The sequence below is a fragment of the Phaethon lepturus genome, unplaced genomic scaffold, assembly GCF_000687285.1.
Source record: "Phaethon lepturus isolate BGI_N335 unplaced genomic scaffold, ASM68728v1 scaffold11087, whole genome shotgun sequence".
Taxonomy (NCBI): domain Eukaryota; kingdom Metazoa; phylum Chordata; class Aves; order Phaethontiformes; family Phaethontidae; genus Phaethon; species Phaethon lepturus.
In genome coordinates this window covers 1-10,667 of record NW_010552600.1, presented here as the reverse complement: position 1 = coordinate 10,667, position 10,667 = coordinate 1, and the positions used below count along the sequence as shown (strand labels likewise).

General features: G+C 39.0%; 1 pseudogene; it reads right to left on the bottom strand.

Annotated features, from left to right (window-relative positions):
* LOC104624019 overlaps positions 1–9,311 on the bottom strand; it is a 28,745-nt pseudogene extending 19,434 nt beyond the window's left edge.
* Positions 9,312–10,667: the final 1,356 nt, after the last annotated feature.

Here is a 10,667-nt window from a genome sequence, read left to right as displayed (position 1 = left end):
CCCCGTCCCTGTCTTCCAGCTCAGTGGGCTGGGTACCCTGAGAACAACTGGTCTTACTATTAAAGACTGAGGCAAAGAACGCATTAAGTACTCCAGCCTTTTCCTCATCCTTTGTCACTATGTTTGCCCCTGCATCCAGTAAAGGATGGAGATACTCCTTAGTCCTCCTTTTGTTGCTAATGTATTTACAGAAACATTTTTTATTGTCTTTTACAGCAGTAGCCAGATTAAGTTCTAGCCGGGCTTTGGCCCTTCTAATTTTCTCCCTGCTTAACCTGTGGTCCTCCTGAGTTGCCTGCCTCTTTTTCCAAAGGTCATAAACTCTCTTTTTTTTCCCTGAGTTCCAGCCGAAGCTCTTTGTTCATCCAGGCCAGTCCTCTTCCCTGCCAGCTCGTCTTTCAGCACATGCAGATGGCCTGCTCATGCACCTTTAAGACTTCCTTCTGGAAGACTGTCCAGCCTTCGTGGACTCCTTTGCCTCCCAAGGTACCCTGTCAACCAGACTCCTAAACAGGCCAAAGTCTGCCCTCCAGAAGTCCAAGGTTGCAGTTCTGCTAACCCACCTCCTTACTTCTCAAAGAATCAAAAAGTATAATTTCATGATCACTATGCCCAAGATGGCCTCCAACCATCACATCACCCACAAGTCCTTCTCTGTTCACCAACAAAAGGTCCAGTGGGGTGCCTTCCCTAGTTGGATTCCTCACCACCTGTGTCAGAAAGTTATCTTCGACACCCTCTAAGAACCTCCTATACTGTTTCCACTGTATTGTGTATCCAGTGAACATCTGGTAAGTTTAAGTCCCCCACAAGAACAAGGGCTAGCCATCATGAGACTTCTCTCAGCTGCTTACAGAATATTTCATCTGTCTCTTCATCCTGGTTGGGTGGTCTATAACAGACTCCCACCACAATATCTGCCTTGTTGGCCTTTCCCCTGATTCTACCCATAAACGCTCAACCCTATCATCACCATCATGAAGCTCTAACACTCCCTAACATGCAGGGCTATGCCACCAGCCTCTCCTTCATTGCCTATCTCTTCTGAAGAGTTTATAGCCATCCATTGCAGCACTCCAGTTGTGTGAGTCACCCCACCATGATTCCGTGATGGCAACTATATCATAGTTTTCCAGCTGCACAATGTCTTCCAGCTCCTCCTGTTTGCTGCCCATGCTGCATGCATTGGTGTAGATGCACTTCAGTTGGGCCACCTTTTTTGGGGGAGAAGCCCTAATTCCTATGTGACTGTTCTCAGGTGCTTCCATGGTTTCTAACACATCAATAACCCTTGCATCTTTGCTGCTGCATGGATCTCCATCCCCTACCTTCACTGAGACGGCAGACTGAAGGACCTCGCTAACACACCATCCCTCTGTCGTGGTTTAGCCCCAGCCGGCAACTAAGCACCACGCAGACGCTCACTCACTCCCCCTCCTGCAGTGGGACGGGGGAGAGAATTGGGAAAAAAACCTCGTGGGTTGAGATAAACATGGTTTAATAGGACAGAAAGAAAGAAGGAAACAACAATAATAATACCAACAAAGGAATGTACAAGAACAAGTGATGCCCAATACAGCAATTGCTCACCACCTGGCGATCGACAGCCCGTCCCTGAGCAGCGATTTCCGCCCCCCAGCCAACTCCAGTTTATGTACTGGGCATGACGTCGTATGGTAGGGAATATCTCTGTGGCCAGTCTGGGTCAGCTGTCCCGGCTGTGTCCCCTCCCAGCTTCCCATGCATCCCCAGCCTCCTTGCTGGCAGGCCAGCACGAGAAGCTGGACTGTCCTTGACTGCTCAGTAAAAAGCCAAAACATCAGCACATTATCAACAGTTTCTCATCCCAAATCCAAAACACAGTCTCACACCAGCTTCTGTGAAGAAAACCAGCTCTATCCTGGCTGAAACCAGGACACCCTCAAACACTGGCATGCCACTCCCAAGCTGATCTCTACTGAGCCTGGTTTTATCCCTCCCCTCTTTCAAATTTAGTTCAAAGCTCTTTCAATGAGCCCTGCTAACTCCTGTGCAAAGATCCTTTTCCCTCTTTGAGACAGGTGTATCCCATCTGTTGCCAGTAGGCCTGGTATAATGTAAACCAACCCGTGATCAAAACACCTAAAATACTGCCAGTGACACCAGGCTTGGAGCCAGGTATCAATCTGCAGGCTCTTCCTGTTTCTTCCCTCATCATTCCCTGCAACTGGAAGGATAGAGAAGAACACTACTTGTGCTCCTAATCCCTTAACCAGTCATCCCAAAGCCCTGAAGTCTCCATCTACTTTCCAATGGAGTTTAACAGAGGGATTTAAAGATACAAAAATCTGAATGCAATCCTGATAGAATTCCACTGAAACAAGTCTAGGATGAATTTTGTTCATATTTTCTGGTGGTTTTTTTTCTTTTTCATGTATTTAGAGGTTTAGAGTTTGAGAAGAGATAGCTAAAAAATACAGATCGAAAATGCATTCTGTTAAAACTTAAAAAAGGAGGAGTATAAAGAAGGTAATTGATTTCTATGCAACAGAAACAGTATAACTAAAACAATGAAATAAGAGTCAGGATATTTGGATTTGGTTTCTGACTCTCTAACAGAGATCTTCAAAAGCTTGGTCAATTCATAATCTCTCTCATTCTTCTCCAGTCATATACATACTGTTAGAACCTGAGCATTCAAATATATTGTGTTGATATTTTTAATGTTTTGAGATGCCGTCAGGCAACATTTGCAAGACATTCAGCTACTAAGGCAATAGGGAACATGAAAAACAGTCCTGAAAGAATTAATACTGTTATAAGACAAATCCTAAAAGGAATACACGTCAATGTTAGCATGGAGTAAGTCACCAGATAGATACCCAGATGACTCCAAAACATTCACTTCATGTTCTCTAATGCTCATGACCTTCCTTTGATATGCAGGTTCCCATGTATAAAGTTTGAGGATCTAGATAATCAAACAAACATTTTTATAACATACAAAAGCAGCGACCATGCTTCAGAAAATAAGCTTAAGCTCCAAATGTCATTTTAAAATATTCAGCAATGCCAAACAACAAAAATTTGAATGTTTTACAAGTGAAGGCAAGACCTGAGATAACTCTAAATTAGGTTGTTCTTATGGCACATGTACTTTAGTCACTCGTAATTCTTCACATTTCAACTTGTCCCTTATGTATCATAAATGGTGAGTTGTTTTATTTCAAAACAGGATAAATAACAAAAATGAGACAACTTTTAAGGTGCTTTTCTTCTATGCTAAAATTTCACTTTGATAAAGGTTTTCAGACATCTATTAACATATTTTGTTGTTTTGGTTTTTTTTTTTTCAATGGAGCTCACAGAATTTGTCATAGTAACAGGCAATACAGTGCTGAGAGAACTGCAGCATCAGAGGAGCAGAAAAGAAGTCAGAACACATGCAGTAGGTCTACAGGAATTCCCATAATCTCAGGATAATGTGCTAAATTTGAGTGAGCACCTTAGCCTGGATAATAAAAGTGGAAGAGGGCCATAATCCTACAAAATCCCATATTTAATGGAGTTAACTCTTGTAATATGCAAAAACAAAGCTGTTTCCTGAATTGAGTCATACAGTAATTTTTACTAATACAAAAGTATTGTTTCAGTATAATGAAAATTTAGGTATCCAACCTAAATACTACTTTAGCTATCAAACACATGGCTTTCTTACTGCAGTTATGCTTCCCCCCTCAATGAAAAACAGCTGCGGCTTGGCATTGTTTATTTGTTTTGGTTTTAATTTACATGTACCAATAATATTCTTATACCTGCATAGTTTACCCCCTCCTTCATTCCTGTATTATGACAGCTTAACTTCTTATTATGCTTATTTACATATTCCACGTTTAGTCTTTTTACTTTGGCTGCAATGAGTGCATTTATACGTATAACCAAAAGCAGCACTGCAACACCTGCTAGGACTGAGAGGCCAAGTTCTTTCCAGAGAAAGACAACCATGAGGATCTGAAAAGGTGCTGACCACAAGAGGTTGATGTTTACAGTTAGCTCCATGAGTTGCTGAGCACCTGCTGACATCAGGTTAACAATTTCCCCAGCTGTGTAGTTTCATCATGACGAATTTGCTAAAGTTAAAGCCTGCAACGAGAAAATACAGAGGTCACAAAACCCAACAATTTTGATGGGGTAGCTGCCCAGGAGAAGTTAAAAGGGCAATAATTAGAGCAAGGCTGAACTCAGTGAAACAGACTTGCAACTCTTTGTAGTAGATAAATAGGCTAAGATGGCGCAAAGAGAGCTCAGAAAGCCTCTGCTTTGGCCTAGCTTAGAATCTCCCAGTGCAGGAACCAGCAACAGCAGGCTTCACAGCAAGCACATGTATAATCTCAGTGTGGCAAGCAGATACCACAAGTCTCAGGTGTCTTGGGGGCTGACACCCAGACACACCCACACAATCTCTGTGTTAGGGCCTCACATTTTTCCACTGTGTCACCTGCAGCACCTGCATGTGACAAGACAATGCTACAGCAACTCACCCCACCATCCATCCCACATGAGAGGATGGATGAATTGATGGATGAATTCTGACCCCAGAATCCACTCATCAACTCTACTCAGGGAGAGGAAGAAGCTGTACTTTCACAGCCTGTAGCTGTGAAAACTTGCCAGAAGACATGGCCACCCCAGCTGGAGCCTCTATTCCCCTGTTCATGATCTGATGTACTGACACACCTTGATATGTGACTTTAGGAAATTAATTCCTTTATTTAACTGATTTGCAACTTACAAGTAAAATTCTGTGTACTGGTTCAGCAAATACCTGAGAAGTCTATGTCAAAAGATTGGTTTGACTCTCTTGACAAAAGAGACTGTATTTTATATTAACAAAGACAGTAATTGATTTCAGATTTGGATTATTTTTTGGTTTCCTTAACTTGTGCTTAATAGTTAACTACTGCAGTAAAAATACCAATATGCCATGTTCATAACAAAGTAAACCAAAGGTGCAGCACTGAGAAACCAGTTTCATCTCATATGCTACATATTAACAGTATAGTAAACATATTTATATTTTGCAGGTCAGACAGCTACTTTTACTTATACATTATTAGCACCTGCATTTCTTGTAGCTAATAATGCTGCCATTTCAGCATATCTTATTAAAGGTGGGATAAATTATAGATAGATTTCCACAGCAGTTAGCCATCTTTTAAACAGCTGAAAAACAACGAACCTACTGGGTATTCAAGTCAACAGAAAATCAATTACACTAAAATCAGGGGGGAAATTTCAACGAGACAGTGGGGCAAGCTTCAGCTTCTCATGTTCACTACTACTATACAGTAAAAACAGTGTTCAAATATACCCTTCCTTTTTCCCGGACAGCCAACCTACAAAGATTTACCAGTTCATCCAGTAAATTTGGGAAATTAACTCATAATCAAAATAGGAAGAGTTCAGATTTGTATTTAAGGTTGAATCAAGTAGCTATTTTTTCAGCTTCAGTTTAGCTCAAACAATTGCAAATATTCTTACAAGGACTCAAAAAAAAAAGAGTTAGCCTTTCTTAATTATCACAGTGATTAATGACAGGATTTTTTTACAGATTATGTGAATAATAAAAACAGTGTCTAAATTAAATATTATCTTTATTGAAAAATACTTTTGAATGCTTTGGTAGAAAGGGTTTTGGTGCATACACCATCAGTGGAAGAAAGGGAAAATCTACAAATAGATAAGAAAAATACTGAAGAGATACAGTAAGGTCACTCTGCAGGAGCCCTCTTCTCAGTAAAAACAAAAGTTACACTCTTACTGGACTTACAGGTTAGGTTCTCTCTCCTGTGAACTTCCTAACATTACAGAGCTCCTAGTGCACTTTAACTACAACAAAATAACTGTGACTGAAACTGTCAAGGATTTACATGATAATCACATAGGATAACTCAAGCAAAAACCCAAAAATATCTGAAAAACTCAGTATTGTTAAAACGAAAGAAAACTGAAGCCTGTTTTGTGTGTTCTGTAAGCCAGTGTCCATTGATAAGCAAGGTGATAATAGGCTTCTCTACCTACATGAAATACAGATGTAAAGATAAAACAGACAAGTTCAGAGAGAAATTAGTTGGACAGTTTTGACAAAGATGGTAATTAATCACCAAAGTAAAAGTCACAGTAGATTCCGTATCGGTCACAGTAGATTCTGTATCACTTGAAATATTAAAATGTAACTAGATATCTTTCCAAGAGGTATGTTTGAACTTAAACAATTTAGAAAAACCCCATAGCCACACTAGAGATCACTGATCACAACACTGAGTAGCCTTTGTGATCTACAAAATGTAGGCTGTTCCATAAACAACAAGATCTTAGAAATCTTTTCCAGCTTCTAGACTACAGGAAAGAATATTGCCTACTGTTAGAATTAGAGCTACCATTTAATCCTGTGGTAGACTTCTGGATTTCTTTTCTCCATTGTTTTTCAAGGCTGGGGCACACACTGTATGGTGAATCACTTCCGTTCAAACAGGTCATCCCTTTCCAATGGCTTCTTATAGCCTATCGATATTAGGCTGAAAGCAAGCAATGAATTTAGACAGCGTGAAATATAGCAGAGAAAACAAGCAGAACTACTAACTCAGAAAGCTAATGATAAAATTTACTGTCTATAAATAAACTCTATAATCAAAATAATATATGTAATCCTGTAAAGGCTACAGACTAAACAGTGGAATATACTTACAGTCACCTTAAATACACTGAAATTCACCTGAAGTTAGAGAAGCCCAAGCAGATTGTCACATCTGAACAGCAAATTCTGAGGAACCTTTGTACCTCAGAATTTGTCTGCATTTCTGATCCCATATTTCCTTATAAGAAAATACACTATTTCATAAACAAAATGTATAGTGTCATTACCCACTTACTATTGTGATCTAGAATTAAATATCTTTTCTATCACAGGACTGCATTATCATAGAATCAGAGAATCATAGAATCATTTAGGTTGGAAAAGACCCTTAAGATCATCTGTCTTGCCCAACTGTTAACACTACCAAGTCTATCACTAAATGGTGTTCCTAAGCGCCATGCCTACATGTCTTTTAAATACCTCCAGAGATGATGACTCATTATGTTGCGACTCATCTTTAACCAAGGTAACAACATTAAACTACTGGGTTTCAGCACAAGTACAATGGAAGTTTCCTTACAGCAGATCTTCAGCTATTAAAATTTTGTTCTAACAAAGTGCTTTTACCCACTTAAGTGTCAACAAAAACTAAAACTGGTCTTAAAAGTGGCAAGTCCCAAACATCTAGTAATCAACGAGAGACACATGCATAGACACCAGAGTGTATGTCCTGTCCGTGGCAGCTCTAATGCTTTCAAGCTGGTGGGGATTTCCCTCCCTGAGGGCTGCAACACAAACACAATGTCTATCTTCTCTAGTGTGCGCTCCCAGTGTATCATTGTCAGTGCCAGCACTGGGCTTGGGGCTAACCTGTGCGCCAGCATGCTTATCACAGTACAGAAAATAAGACTCAGAAACGCTTTTTCAGAGGTTGTCAAATTCTGGCAGGGGTGGACCTCACTAGACCCAAGGGCCACCCAAACTTCTGCTGAAGCTGTAACACCAATACAAAGTGAACTTGCCTTACACTTGATAAATTAAGACAAAAATAACACAGCTTCTCACGAAGAGCGCCAGCTTTTGAGACAGGTGAGGAAAGCAGACCTATTGGTACTTCAGTGGCAACTGTTGTTTAAGAATTCTGCATAACTCATCTCCATGCTAAAACTCACTGCTGCCAGAGGATAAATAGATCTACCAACTACCCTCCACACTGTAATCTCCAGATTGCTTGAATTCTAAAGAAACCTAATATAGCATTATGGGTTTATTATGTAACAATTAATTTTAGACTTCCTCATTTAGACTGCAAGCACTTAAGGCGAGTATATATTAGCCATAATTTATTGTGTCTGCTTGTGATTAGGAAGAGGGAACATATCTAACGTTCACAATATTAGTTTAATTGCATCCAGTTATTTCATAGCTAAATAAGCTCTCACTGAGCAAGAACTGAAATCCTTTTTTCCCCTCTCTCTCCTTTTGTTAAACATTGTGGAATTGGTTAAAAAATACAAAGGATAGCCTAGCTTGAAAATTTGGATGAACAATGTGACGTAATGAACACAGAAATGTCATCTAGGAGCACTGCACTCAGTACACTGCATAACTTTCTAGAAAAACTGAAATTTTGTATCTATGGTGTAGAATGTAAGGACTGCTAAAAATCAAAGCTACTCTGAAACTGATGGTGAACTAATTTCAACAGGGCCAGCATTTAACCAAATACTCTGAACTCCTGAAACAATCTGATTGTTTTGTCTTAGCTTATTAATAGCAAATACAATTTTCAGTTTTTCCTTAAAATTAAAAATATTGAATAAAGCAAGAAACAGTTATACTACTTTTAAAATGTTTTTTCTCACTTCTAGATTTTTAAGATGTATATGTCTGACTCAAATGATCTTTAAAGAAGAAAAAAGAAAAATGTTAAAAATGATTAATGGTCACAAGACATAACACACGAAATTGTTTGAAATAACATCCAAAATATTAAGTGACAGGAAGCTGCATGACTTGAGATAGTTGAGCTTTGAGTTCCTATTTCTGAGTGGAAAATTTCCGAAGAAGTGGAGAGATCTTATTGGTGTTTATGACCAGGTCATCTACAGTAATAACATGCGGCCTGCCATAAAAGAGGGAGGAAAATAAGCATGAAAGTGGCTACTTGGAAAACATCTTAAATGTACTACTGAATATTTGGTCCTGGAAGTCTAGCAAATTGTTCTATCACAACATGGAGTATAAAAGAAATGTTATTTTCATTTTCGTCTATTGCCAAACTTTACACAGAGAGGTTACAAATAAAAAAGAATAGCCTCATTTTGCCTTTTATATCCCATTGTCTAAAAATATTATCTATTGTGATGAGAACATTGTGCTTAAGTTATCAAAATATTAATGTTTTAAATAATGCCATTAGATAACATATAAAATGACTGTTACTGTGTATAAACAATGCTCCACAAAATATTGGAATATGATCTCTAAAAGTTGATTTTTGTACAAAAAGCTAACAGCAATCTCAGGCTCAGACTCTGGCTCAAGCCAAAATGATGGTGTGGAATGTAAGTGCGTGCTTTATAATTCTGTGAGCATCAATGAACACCAATAAGCAGTTTATTAAGTTCTCACGTGCTAAACCAGGAATATGTTACTTTACTGAAGAAAAAAAAACATTCTCTTCAGGGCTGTGTTTCTCTTTAAAAAAGAAAAAAGGAAAAGGGATAAATGTTACTTGAAAGGCTGAAGAAAAAGTTGTTTTTTTTCTTTTACTAAACATGTCGTTTTTAGGAGCTATTTAATTCTGAGCTGTAATAAGGTTTATACTTACACTTCTTTGTCTGTTACCTTCTCCTACCAATACATTTTAACACAAGCTATGAAGAATGAGAGAGATCTACAGTCTTGTTGAGTTACTAGAACAACTTATCTTGCTGTAAGGGGATATTAACCACCACCTTAGCCTGATTTTACACTAAGTATGATCACACCAACAGTAAAGCATAGTAGTTGGACTTGATGATCCTTACAGGTCGCTTCCAACTTGAGATATTCTCTGATTCTGTGTCCAATACAAGCAAACCTTACTTAAATCTCTGACAGTTAAAATCCCCCCATTTAAAAACCTAGATATTGGAGGTTATCAACTGCTAATACCTAAAAACCAGCAAGCTCCTTTCAGACTCTAAGAGATGAAGTACTACTAACATGTACTGTGCACATAAATGAGGAGAAGAATATGAGGCTTGTGCACTGCGCCCAATTTGATGAGCCATTCCCTATAAGTGTAATAGAGGCAAACAAATACGAATTCTCTCATGCTTCTTGAGGAATGTGTATCCACACCCAAGAATAACTTCAGCACACCTAGGGAGTAAATTCCATCCGTCAGTAACTACCCTCTTAAAATAATTTCTAACCAAAGATGCAATTACAGTTCTTTTCGGTAGGTGGTGGAAAAACCCCACCTATCAAAAATGTATGCTGCCGGTGCTCTGAGATCCTGTCTATTTTCCACAATAATTTTTCTTGCACTTTCAGTGAAACGCCAAGTGATTAAATGATAATCCAAGAAACAAATATGCAACAATGTAAATTGAAAACAATATGCAAATATGCCCTCCTTCTCTAACAAACACATGTGCTTCAGCATCTACTCACCCTTCACTACCAGCTGTAAACATTTGCCATGCATGGTCCATTACAATTTACACCCATCCAGCATTGCTTGCTTGAACTATTGTCTGTTACTGTTGCAGAACAGAGTAGAAGTCTCAGTCACAAACTTGGCCTGCTTAAACCCTGCTCCAATTCTTATCCGTGGCAAAGTTCCCATTTCCTTATGAAAAGAATGATGAGAAACATTGAATGGAAACCCTGGCCTTAAAGATTATTTCCTCCTTATAAATTCAAAGGATATACCCCAGGACCTAGCAGTTGTCAATAGCTGTGATTTTTTTGACACGGGCCTAACACTAGGCCTACATGAAATCCCATCAGGTTTAACGCAGCCATCCCTAGGGCAACGGGGGCTGCGCCAGGAGGCTGC